We start from the raw sequence: 12,686 nt of genomic DNA, 5'->3' as shown, positions 1-12,686 counted from the left end.
ATGAACAACACCTGGAGGGTCAAACCCCATTTGGGGGTCGTAGGAAAGGTTAACAATGAACGAGATCCTGAGGGGCACGGCAGTTAGCAGAGGAAGTTCATTAATACTAACAGCCATTCCTACACCACCAGAAGATCCCAAGTACATCCTCACAGCCCAAATCAAGTTGAGAACTGAAGTATTGTGAGCCAATCAGACCAAGGGAAAGTCACTTAGTAGACCAAGGGAAAGTCTTCATAGGCTTTCATCGATCAAGGAGTCTGTAAAGGCTACTGCATGGCAAAGCCATTCCCAGGAGCAATTACTGGCATAAAGTAATTATGTGTTAACTACTCCGCCCTGAGCATAGCTCCCCCAGGGGAAGTGAAGGGCTGGGAAGCAGAGGGAGAGGACAGGACTCACAGTGGAGGGCTGCTGGGAGGTGGGAAGTTAGGAGTTGTGAAAATGGGTCTGGTACATTCCCCGAGCACAGCAGCCAGGGTTGCCAAAGCACAAACTGCTATGACTTACCCCTTCCCTGAAGTTTCTGCTCTAACCAAATACATGCTAGAGAATATTCAGAAAGATTTAGAATGAGCCTAAGCTGTTGTATTCTCTGTTTCAGACCTAAAAAGCCACAATCCTTGGATCCATTTATAAATTCCTTGTAAGGGGAACTATAGCTACATAAGTCTTAGTATAATCATCATCTTCTATAGACATAGGTAATGTCAATAGCAGATTACTTGGGATATATGCTCAGATTACAATAAACTCCATTGCTCCAAGAGCTATACCAACAATCTGTATCCATTTTCTAGGGCTGCCATGCAAAATTCCACAGACTGGATGGCTTAAACAACAGAACTTATTTTTTCACAGTCTGGAGGCTAGAAATATAAGATCAAAATATCAGGAGGGCTGGTTTCTTCTGAGATTTCTCTCCTTGGCTTACAGATGGATGACTTCTTTTGTCCTCATATGGTCTTCCTGTGCTACATATGCATCCCTGGTTTCTCTCTGCGTGCCCCAATTTCCTCTTCCTATAAGAACATCAGTGAAATCAGATTAGGGCACACTCTGATGGTCTCATTTAACTTAATCATTTCTTTAATTGAAAAATCCCCAAATACAGTCACATTTTGAATCATTGAGTATTAGGGCTCCATCATAAGAATTCTGTAGGGCTATCATTCAGCCCATCATACCACCTTCTCCGTAGACCTTCCAACCAACATTGAACCAAGTAATTCTCACCTTACTCCAAAGGTGGAGTTTATCAGATTGAGGTGAACACTTGCCCCAAAGAAGACTTAACAGAATCTCCTGGAAACTTATGACTGGGGTTAAGAGGTGGTCTATCAGTTTGATCTCTTGCTTTAGGGAGCATTAAATGTAGAGTATCCCACATACCAGGTAAATCAGACAGAGAAGACAGCCAGGAGATAAAAAATGAAGCTATTTTCCACTAATCCAGGAAAGCAGAGCTTAGAAAAAAAAGATTCTGATATTCTCAGTGACTTTGAGGTTTCTGTTTCCAGTATTTCCAAAGGACCTTTGGCCCTGGTGTTCTGTGAGTTCCACCTGTCACAGGTAAGGGAGACAACCAGAAGGTGGTGGTGAGGGCAGGATGATGATAATGACATCAGTCAAGACTGGCACAGACTCTTGGAGGCTGAGGTCGGAGGATCACTTGAAATCAGGAGTTCAAGACCAGTCTGATCAAAAATGAGACCCCATCTCTACCAAAAATAAAAAAAAAAACAACTAGCTGGATGTCATGGTAGGCACCTGTAGTCCCAGCTACTTGGGAGGCTGAGGCAAGAGGATCATTTGAGTCCAGGAGTTTGAGGTTGCAGTGAGCTATGATTGATACTGCCACTGCCCTCCAGCCAGCTGACAGAGTGAGACAGTGTCTCAAAAAAAAAAAAAAAAAAGAGAGAGAGAGAAACAAGCACAGACCTGTACTGAATGTTCAGTGGTCCCTCCTTCCCTTCAGGACAAACAGAGCAATATCACTTACCTGTCCTCGACCTAATGTTGCTATCCTAGGGCAAAAACACCTCAACGTCTCCCAGCAGACCCTCCTAGTACTCTAACAGCCTACTGTGCCAGACAATATTCTTCCTAATATCCACTGATGGCTCCATTGCTTTCATTTGTATTTAAGCTCCCTTACTCCAGCTAATGTCTTTACTCATAGAGAGGAAACTCCCTTACATTTCCATCATGAAAATACACCCTGTCCTTAAAGAATAAACCATTTTCCCCCTTCCTTTTGCAAGCTGACCAATTCAAACTCCTTTAGGCTCTCCTCAAAAGAAGCAATTCTGCCTGCTTTTAAACTCCAGGTGCTTCTCAGATTTTTCATATGTCTCTTAAGGGCCACTGACCACAGCTGGACTCCCCTACAATGATGGTCAGACCGAAGCTGAATGCAGAGGGAAGAGGACCTCTTCCTGGTGCTGTGTGACAGGCTCCTCATGTTGCCTTTCAGGGTCACGGTGCCCTTCTCCCTTCCCCATAACAATGCCCACACTAGCTAATCACACTCAGCTTATATTTAGCTATGACGCCCTAGTCTTTTTTTGTTCTATCTATACTAAGTCAATTTTTATCCTCACATGATTTGCTTTGCTCCTTTTTCCTTTACCATTTCATTTAAGTCTTTTATTTCCTCTTATTATTAAAATAGTTTTGTCCAGCCAGAAACTTTAGACTCATCAAAGGGAAGAGTTTTAGATTACACAGCATGGAGTGGTAAACTGGCGGGTATGGGCCAAATAGTGCCACAGATGGTATTTTCTGTGACAGGAGATTTTTTTATTAAATCATAGCTGTGTACATTGATATGATCATGGGGCATCATACATTAGCTTCATAGACCGTTTGACACATTTTCATCACAATGGTTAACATAGCCTTCCTGGCCTTTTCTTAGTTATTGCTAAGACACAATAACTAACTAAGTTTCACATATACCCTTGGACAGGAGATTGTTAAGTGTGTTTAAGGCCATAATATCTTTTGGCCAGGTCCACATGCTCTTTTCCAGATGCCACAGAGCCAATCCCTACCTTTTGTCTTAAACTCTTTCTTTTTTTTTATAGGTAGAATTTTTTAAAACTTTTAATTTACCAATCAATTTAGTCATTTTTAAGACTTTCCCCTGTGCCTGGCCTGCCCACAGAGAGCAGAAGGGATCATCCAGAGACAGGAACCACCAGTCTGAGGGCTGGATGATGACATGCACACTGCTGGGTCAGTGGGACATGGCCCTGCTCCTCCTCCAGCCCCCGCCATCCCCTGAGGTCAAACGACAGGTCAGAGGGACTGGGGGACAGGCCCCTGGCTCAGTCTTGCCTCAGTAAGAAGGCGGCTTCGGTGCTCAAAGTCACAGCAATGAACAAAGGACTCAAGGGATCATCACACGGGGCTGAGCCGTTAGGCAGGTGGGTTATCCTCCCCACCCGCCATGCTTCGATACTTAGCCGTGGAAATACTTTAGAAAGTTCTTGAATCAACAAGCTTTTAAAATTTCTTTATCATGTCAATCTTGCCTTTAACTTGCTTATTCTTAGCCAATGCCCTCTCCAGCCACTCTATTTTTTTTTTTTTTTTTGCAATTTTTGGCCAGGGCTGGGTTTGAACCCACCACCTTCAGCATTTGGGGCTGGCACCTTACTCCATTGAGCCACAGGTGCCGCCCATCCAGACACTCTTCAGTAGAGTTGGGGGTTTCCACCTTGATCTATATATTCAAAAACTTCTAAATATGAAGTTGCTATCTCCACTTACCAATATCTTGTAAGCCAGAAACAATAAAATTCAACTTCTGATTAAGCCTGGCCTGGCTGCTGGGCTGGAAGTCGCTGATGATGATGCTGAGCTGCTGAATATTCTCCACAAAATTCTCCAAGTGTTCCCCCAGGTGGTCCAATTTCCCCGCCATGCCATCGCTCAGGAGCCTCCTCAGCTTGCACAGCCAAGCCAGCAATGCCACAGGCGTCACTGCACTCTCTTCTGTCTTAAATTCTTCTGCCAGACCTCCAATGGCATTTAAGTTCAAAGTCCCAAGTCCAACCAAACACCAAACAGAAGGTGAGAGTAAGCGAGGAGAAATGCCTTCCCCAGCCCCACAGAGCCTCTCACCAGGCAGCCTGGAGCTCCTGTTTCCCACCCCTCCTCCTTCCCTTGCCAGGTTTATTGGCTTATTATAATGGCCAGGGGGGTAAAGAGTGAATAATGAAGTTTTAAATATTTCAGATGATATTTCTGAGGATCACCAAACAGGTATCATTCTGCATAAAAATGCTGACCAAACAAGCTATCACTCTGCAGAAAAAAAATGCTCCATCATGTTTGAAATTCTCACAAGAGTTAGCCATTTTCATTGTTCTTGCCACACAACAACAAGAGTTCTAGTTCCTTCTCCGAAAACTCTGGCGGTGCTAGAGAATTGTGAAAGTGCTACACCTGACTTTTAAACAAATCTAAATGGATTTAACAGAGATCTCACAAGCCTGTACAGCGATTCATCTTTACGAACACTTCAGAGCAGCAATTTTCCACTGGTGTGCTACAAGAGGGTCTTAAGTGGACTGCAAACATTTTTAAAGATCATTAATTAAATTATTTTCAAAAGAAGTTCAAAGCACAGTAAGTATATTCCTTTTTTTTCTCTCTTTCTTTTTTTCCGATCAACATAATTTAAGTGTACTACAAAAGTTTAACTATAGGTTCAAGTGTGCCATGAGATAAAGAAGATTGAAAAACACTGCGAAGGCTTAGGTAAGTAACAGTTGGTTGAAGCTTAGAGGAATTGCCCCTGAAGTAGTATAATTTCAATAACGGTTGCAGAAAAAAACAATAAAAAATGTGTTAACCAGAGAGCGCCAGCCCCAGCCACCCTGTTGTGCAAAGAGTTTGCCTGTTTTCTTAGGCCTGCCTTCCTGGACAGGTCTGTCAAGATTGCTAGTGACCAGCCAGCCACATGCCTTCTGAAAGGAGCCACAAATACCTAATGATGCCAATTGCATAGCCGAATACTAAACAAAACAGGGGAGAGTACAGACTGGATGGATGATCGATAGAGGTAATTAGATTTCCCCTCCACAATATAGAAATGATATGCATATTCCAGAATATCCTGCTGCATATTCTATGAGCTACATTTCTTTCCTCACCAGTTATAGCCAACCCAAAGGGATTCAAATTAAAAGAGACAGAACAATGAAGAAAGAAGAGGCAGAGGGAGCTTTTTAATCATCTTGTCTGTAGCAAATTATTAAAAAAAAAATTATATTCTTCACATACAACTGTGGCATAATCTCTTGTGTTATTTGAAAATATTTTATACACCAGAGCAATTGCTTTTACTGAACATGTGAATCTCAGACCCAGCAGCAGAAAAACAGGCCGTTTTACAGTTAAGTTATTCTTTCTTTGATACTGTATTTGAAGCAGGCTAATATGTATTCAGGAAACTAAAAGTCATTTGGCCTAATTCTAACCAGAAAGAAAAATCAGTGGGTAAAGATTTATGAATTTGTTAACAGGTCCCAAAATAGCCTGGGAATAAATGAAGCTACAACCACAAAAACAACCATTCTCAAAGTGTATAATTCTTTTATACCAAGAATAGAACCCAAAGCCATGGTTGAGGACCCTCTTTCACTCCCTGCCATAAAAACCTTTTGTTTTTGTCTGTCATATTTCATTTTATCCAAAAATTCTCCTTACACACTTACTGTGATAGTATATACTCTTATTTTAAACTCATTTCTCTATTTGTCCCTTTTACTCTTTTTCACTTTTTTCTTTTCCCTGAAGCCTACCCAGAGTACCTCAAAATCCATAATGTCATCACAATAATGCTATTAGAGTCCCTTAACCACTGAGCTGTTCTAAACTTTCCCATCTCTTCACTTTTTATAATGACTGCTTAGGAATTGTTTCAGGGTCAGAAAACCCAGGTTTGAAACCCTACCATCTCTGTCTATTGGCTCTTGGACGAGTTACTTAAACTGTGCCCCAATCTTCCCATTTCTAAAATGGGATAGGAATAAATTCTACTTCATAGTGTTAATGTAAAAATTAAATGAGAAACGTCCCCAGAGTGTTTAGAAGAGTGACTGCCACTGAGGAAGTATTCAATAAATGAAACCTATTGTTATTATTAGAAATAATAATTCAAGTTAAAAATAAAATGATACTTTTGAGCTTTTTTGCTTCCATCCTCATGAATCCTAAAAGTATCTAAAACTTCAAAAGCTATTATGTTGAATATGGAGAAAGACAGAGTTTGTGATGAGCAAACTTCTGAGCACTTGGTTGCCAAGAGAAGCACTGAGACACTTGTTTGTTCAGGGGGTGATTCACAAAGTGATAATTTCCATGTTGTTAAAAATGACAGAGCTTTACCAAAGATATCCTGTTCACTATATCAATACCACGTTTGCAAGTGCAGTTTTTAAGTCAAGATGGATTCCTAATTCATTCTTAAGGCAAGAATTTTCCAAGCACCTACTATGTACATGGAATTTTGCTAGAAACAAAGATACAAGCAAAACATAAATTATGCTTCATACCCCGCAAGGAGCTTAGCGTTTTCCCCATGAGTTGGGACAAATACACTTATCTTTTCTAAGAGGTCATTATCTCTCTTCCCACCTACTTAGCCTACAATTATTCTTTTTTTTCCTTTTTTTTTATTTTTATTAAATCATAGCTGTGTACATTAATATGATCATGGGGCACCATACACTTGGTTCATAGATCGTTTGACACATTTTCATCACACTAGTTAACATAGCTTTCATAGCATTTTCTTAGTTATTTTGCTGAGACCTTTACATTCCACATTTACTAGGATTCACATATACCCTTGTAAGATGCACCGCAGGTGTAATCCCATTAATCCTCCTCCCTCCACCTTCCTCCCTCCTCCCTCCCCTCCCTTTCCCCCTTCTCTCTATTCTTAGGTTGTAACTGGGTTATAGCTTTCATGTGAAGGTCCTCAATTATTATTCTTTTTTTTTTTTTTTTTTTTTTTTTTAGTCAAGCTTTTATTTTTATTTTCTTTATTGTTGGGGATTCATTGAGGGTACAATAAGCCAGTTACACTGATTACAATTGTTAGGTAAAGTCCCTCTTGCAATCATGTCTTGCCCCCATAAAGTGTGACACACACTAAGGCCCCACCCCCCTCCCTCCATCCCTCTTTCTGCTTCCCCCCCATGACCTTAATTGTCATTAATTGTCCTCATATCAAGATTGAGTACATAGGATTCATGCTTCTCCATTCTTGTGATGCTTTACTAAGAATAATGTCTACATGAAAAAATGTTCATCATCTCTATATATTAGAGAAATGCAAATCAAAACATCCCTGAGATATCATCTAACCCCAGTGAGAATGGCCCATATCACAAAATCTCAAAACTGCAGATGCTGGCGTGGATGTGGAGAGAAGGGAACACTTTTACATTGCTGGTGGGACTGCAAACTAGTACAACCTTTCTGGAAGGAAGTATGGAGAAACCTCAAAGCACTCAACCTAGACCTCCCATTCGATCCTGCAATCCCATTACTGGGCATCTACCCAGAAGGAAAGAAATCCTTTTATCATAAGGACACTTGTACTAGACTGTTTATTGCAGCTCAATTTACAATCGCCAAAATGTGGAAACAGCCTAAATGCCCACCAACCCAGGAATGGATTAACAAGCTGCGGTATATGTATACCATGGAATACTATTCAGCCATTAAAAAAAATGGAGACTTTACATCCTTTGTATTAACCTGGATGGAAGTGGAAGACATTATTCTTAGTAAAGCATCACAAGAATGGAGAAGCATGAATCCTATGTACTCAATCTTGATATGAGGACAATCAATTATTATTCTTAACTGTAAGCCTTCCTCTCTTTCAGATCAATCTCCAGCTGGCTTCTGATCTAATCATTTCTCTGCCTACAACCTTCCCACTGCCTTCTGAAAAGTTTCCATTTCCTATAGCATTGCATTCAAGGTCTTCAACGATTTTTCTGACTCTATCTTCCTTGCTCATCTCCTCCCGCTCTCCTCACCCTGTACTTCAGGCAAAGACCCCACCATTTCCTGAGCATGGTTTGTCCTTACTGTGTACCATTAACTACACCACATGGTGTACAAACTTTCTGCTTAATGCTAGCAAACTTTCTCTCATCCTAGCAAACCTCTGCTTAATGTTTAAGATAGGGTATCAATTACCATGCAATCCTTGGGGTGGATTCTCCTATTTTACCCAGCCACATTGTATATTCATTGAGTTTATATGTCTGCACTCTTCACTAGTGTCAGATCTTCAATGATGGGGATATAGCTTCTTCATTGCATATCCCCTATTACCATGACGAGTTGGATGATCCATAATATTCATTGCATTAGACAATTAAACATATAAAGTCAATTGTAACTTGCATATTACATACATATAATAAATTACGTTGCAATATGCCCTGTGGTTTCCAATATGCTTCCTGTTACATTATCTCAGTGAAATAGTACAAAGCAATTTGTGCCCTATTAAACAATACACTGTTGACTTCTAAAAAGCATATGTTCAAAATTAGAAGCAGCATTCAGGACAGTTTATAAGAATTTGGGAAAACAAAGAGTGAGAACTTGAAGGGTGAGAGTGAAGCAAAGATGTTTTGCTGCTAGATATAAAATATCTAGATCTATTTTTGCACAGGAGCCACTGGCTATATCAGCAACCCAAGAGATTTACTTTCCCACACTTTCTTAAATGTTTCTGTATCTTTTTGATTCAATGATTTTGCACTTGAAAAGCAGAAAACTTTTCTGGTAATAATACAAGCATATGCTCTGGTCATATCTGAGTAGGGCAGAATAGTTCCACTGGAGTCATCCACACCACAAGGCTCAACTGGTTTAGAAGCAATGCAACATATTGATTATGAAACAATCTGTATTGATTTCTGAAATAGTCAGCCATGAATGTTTTACCAATAAAATTTAGGGGGAAGTAATCCCTTTATTTATCTATGTATAATAAAATTTAATTTTGTGTGACAATACCAGCATTATAGGTTTCTTCTTTTTTGTGTGTATGAAACACGTGAAAACATGTCATTGTATTATTTTTATTGTTAAAAATGAAATTCTAATTTTGTGTTATGCTTAGTTACAAATATCCTTCCTTCCCCTTTAATTTCCTCTCATTAAGTTATTTCTACTATTTGAATCTTTACCATATACATCTTATTCAAAATGATAAATCAAGAAATGTGTTTATAAAAAGCAAAAGAAAAGCTTACCATGCATCAATATTTATGATACTGAAAACAAAATAGTATTCTTTTTTTTCAATAGAGGATTCTAGTGAATCAGTTAACCTAACAATATGTGAATGCTTTGGTGCTAGACAAAAAATTTGTTAAAATGTGGACATCCATATTTGATTATGCATTTTCTAATGCCACTTTCTATAAAGGTGTTAATAAATCCTAACAGCATACTCTGAAGGCCAAACAATGCAGTGGTTAGTACCAAATGTGTGACTTTCATCAAATTACATAACACTCTAAACCTCTTAACTAAACAATAAAATAACAAAAATAATAATGCCAATGCCAGAGACTTGTGGGAGGATTACATCATCTAATTTATGTGAAATGTTTAGCATACCAAATTTTTGCTATTATTTTTATCACTATTTTCTATACTCAAAACTAACTCTATTCATTCCAGTATTAAGGAGAACTTCCCAATTCCTCCCACAAAAAAAGTTCTTTCCATCAGGCACAGTCTTGGATAAAGAAAAATCCAAAACCTCTCCTCTGTTTGCCTTGTTCTCTCTCATCCCCAGGCCTCCTGATGCCCTCTGTCTCTGGTACTCTGGTGCTCCTGGTTTACTGACTGATACCAACCGAAATGAACTCAGACCCCTTCTCCAGGCAACCTTTGTGCTAAGCCATAGCTAGAAATGGGATTCTCCTCTTACTTTGTTCTCCTTTAGGAAGCAACTAGAAGTCATTTTCTTTCCCTTTATATGTTTATTGCTTTCCAAAGAACCAATGTCTAACTCTAAAAGACAAAGCCTTGGAATTCCGAAGAAGCCAATGGCAGTTCTAAAGTAGACTCACTCAGCTACACATCTATATATCACGCTATGTTCTACTTGGTCCTGAACAAAAAGAAAAAGAAAAAACAGAAAGAAAGAAAAGAAAGATTATTAGAAGAATAACATTGGATTAGAAGAATTAACATTGTTAAATGTCTACACCACCCAAAGCAATCTACAGAATCATTGCAATTTCTAACAAAATACCAGTGACATTCTTCACAGAAATAGAGGAACGATCCTAAACTTCTGAGAAATGATATACAGAAATAGAGAAATTACCCTGAGTAGCTAAATCAATCCTGAGCAAAAAGAACAAAGCTCGCAGCCTTACACTACCTGATTTCAAATTATATTACGAAGTAATTGTAACCAGAATAGTATGGTAATGGCATAAAAATAGACACATAGATAAATGGAAGAAAATAGAGCACCTGGAAATAAATCCACACACTCATAGCCAACTCATTTTTCACAAAGAACATACATTGGAGAAAGGACAATCTCTTTATTAAATGGTGCTGGGAAAACTGAATATCCACATACAGAAGGATGAAACCAGATCCTTATCTTTCACCATATACAAGAATCAACTGAAAATGGATTAAAGAGTTAAAAACTGTCAGCATCACTAATCACCAGGGAAATGCAAATCAAAACCACAATGAAATATAATCTAACCCTAGTTTAAATGGCTATGATGAAAAAGACAAAAAATAACAGATGGCAATGATGTATAGAAAGGAGAGTGCTCATACGCTTTTGATAGAATGTAAATGAGTACAGAAAGTAGTGCACCCATAATGGAAAACAGTGTAAAAGTCTCTCAAAATACAAACACTAGAACTACTGTATGATCCAGGAATTCCACTGCTGGATATATATCCAAAATGAAATCAGTATACCAAAAAGATAACCAAAATAATGCACTCAACCTAAGTGTCCATCAATGGATGAATGGATAAAGAAAATGCAGTGTATATATACAATGGAATATTGTTTGGTCACAAAAAGAATAAAATCCCATCATATGCAGTGACATGAATAGAACCAAAGGCTATTAGGTTAAGTGAAATAAGCCAGGAACAGAAAAAAAAAAAAAGCACATATTTTCACTTATATGTTGGAGCTAATAAAGTGGGCATCATGATGATACAGAGTAGATTGGTGGTTACCTGGAAAAAGGAATGAGGTCAGGGATGAAAAGAAGTTGGTTAATTGGTACAAAATACAATTAGAAGGAATAAGTTATAGTATTTGATGGTTTACTAGGGAAATTACAATTAACAATAATTATATATTTCAAAATAGCTAGAAGAATTGTAATGTTCCCAACATAAAGAAAAGGTAAACATTTGAGGTAACGAGATACCCTAGTTACTCTGATTTTATCCTTATACATTGTTTATAGATTTCATATTATATGTACCCTAAAAATATGTACAATTATTACATAGCATGTTTGTAAGAGAATAAACAAATAAATAAATAGATCTTATTGTCCTAAAGCAGTGGAAGATCTGGGTAAAGAAGTCTTCACATTTAAAAAAGAAAGTACCTGACATAAAGGAACCTGGATTCCTTACCTAGTCTCTAGTCCCGTTGATTGGAATAGCCCTCAAAGGCATAATCAACAGTATAACCCTCAAAGCACAGGACACTAGCTGACTTGTTTTTGCATCTAAATGTCTGTCTGAGCACTTGCTTTCAGACAATACACAAACAAAAAAGTGATAAAACTAATGGTGGATGTAACTAAATCTCCTTTCAAATCCAGAAGGCAGCTGGTACAGTTAGGCAGGTGGCAAGAGAAAACTGGAATCCAAATGGAATGCCCATTTATATTGGCAACATTAAAATAGACCACAACATTAAAAAACAAAGAGGAATTCAGGTTCAAGTGGTCACCAGCACCCATGGGCAGGAAGAAATTCAAACTCCTGTGAGAAAAATAGAGAGTAGAAAGTACTATGTATATTTAAAATCAGTAGGACCTCTTCCTTCTCCAAAATTTTGTCAAACTATTTTTATGTATGTTATGAACTGTTATTGTATAATTGAGCAGCATTGTCAGCACTGAACAACAAAGTGGCCTTGCTTCTCTTCTTGGTCCGTTTTGGGGAAGGGACTGAAAGAGTTTGAAGATTTTTGACTAAGTGTCAGTGTTCCATTGTCTGGGAACACCAGGTAACCAACAAATAACTCAGTGACAGGCAAAAAGAAAACTGCATTGTTCTATTGTACCTACTCCTAATATTCCATTTTACCTTCAGCCTCTTCAGAGGATCCTGTGTTAGCCTGCTCCATGTATGAAACTTCATTGTGATGGTCAAGATATTGGGCAGAAAAAGAAAACTGAAAGAAACCTAGAAAGGCTAAATTGATCTGCATAAGAGCTATATCCAAAAGGAGGAGAAGAGAAAAGGCTTTGAGTGGGCTGAAGTTTGGGAGAGACCCGAGTGCAGTGGGAGAGCTGTGAGGAGGAGAGACCTTCAGAAAGGTCAATAAGTGAAGAAGTTGTTTTTCAGGGGTCTCCAACCTCTTTTTTCTCTGCTGCACATTAGAAGAGTTAAGAGTT

At 38.6% G+C, this 12,686-nt stretch overlaps 1 protein-coding gene and 1 pseudogene across 1 annotated transcript in view; both read right to left on the bottom strand.

Moving 5' to 3' along the window:
- The window catches only part of KCTD16 (potassium channel tetramerization domain containing 16), a 281,188-nt gene that overhangs the window by 171,906 nt on the left and 96,596 nt on the right, over positions 1 to 12,686 (bottom strand). The gene's annotated exons all lie outside the window — the stretch shown is intronic.
- Positions 3,424 to 3,931, bottom strand: LOC128568963 (mediator of RNA polymerase II transcription subunit 10-like; annotated as a pseudogene).

This window comes from Nycticebus coucang, chromosome 17, assembly GCF_027406575.1.
Source record: "Nycticebus coucang isolate mNycCou1 chromosome 17, mNycCou1.pri, whole genome shotgun sequence".
Classification (NCBI taxonomy): domain Eukaryota; kingdom Metazoa; phylum Chordata; class Mammalia; order Primates; family Lorisidae; genus Nycticebus; species Nycticebus coucang.
This window is presented reverse-complemented; position numbering and strand designations above follow the sequence as displayed.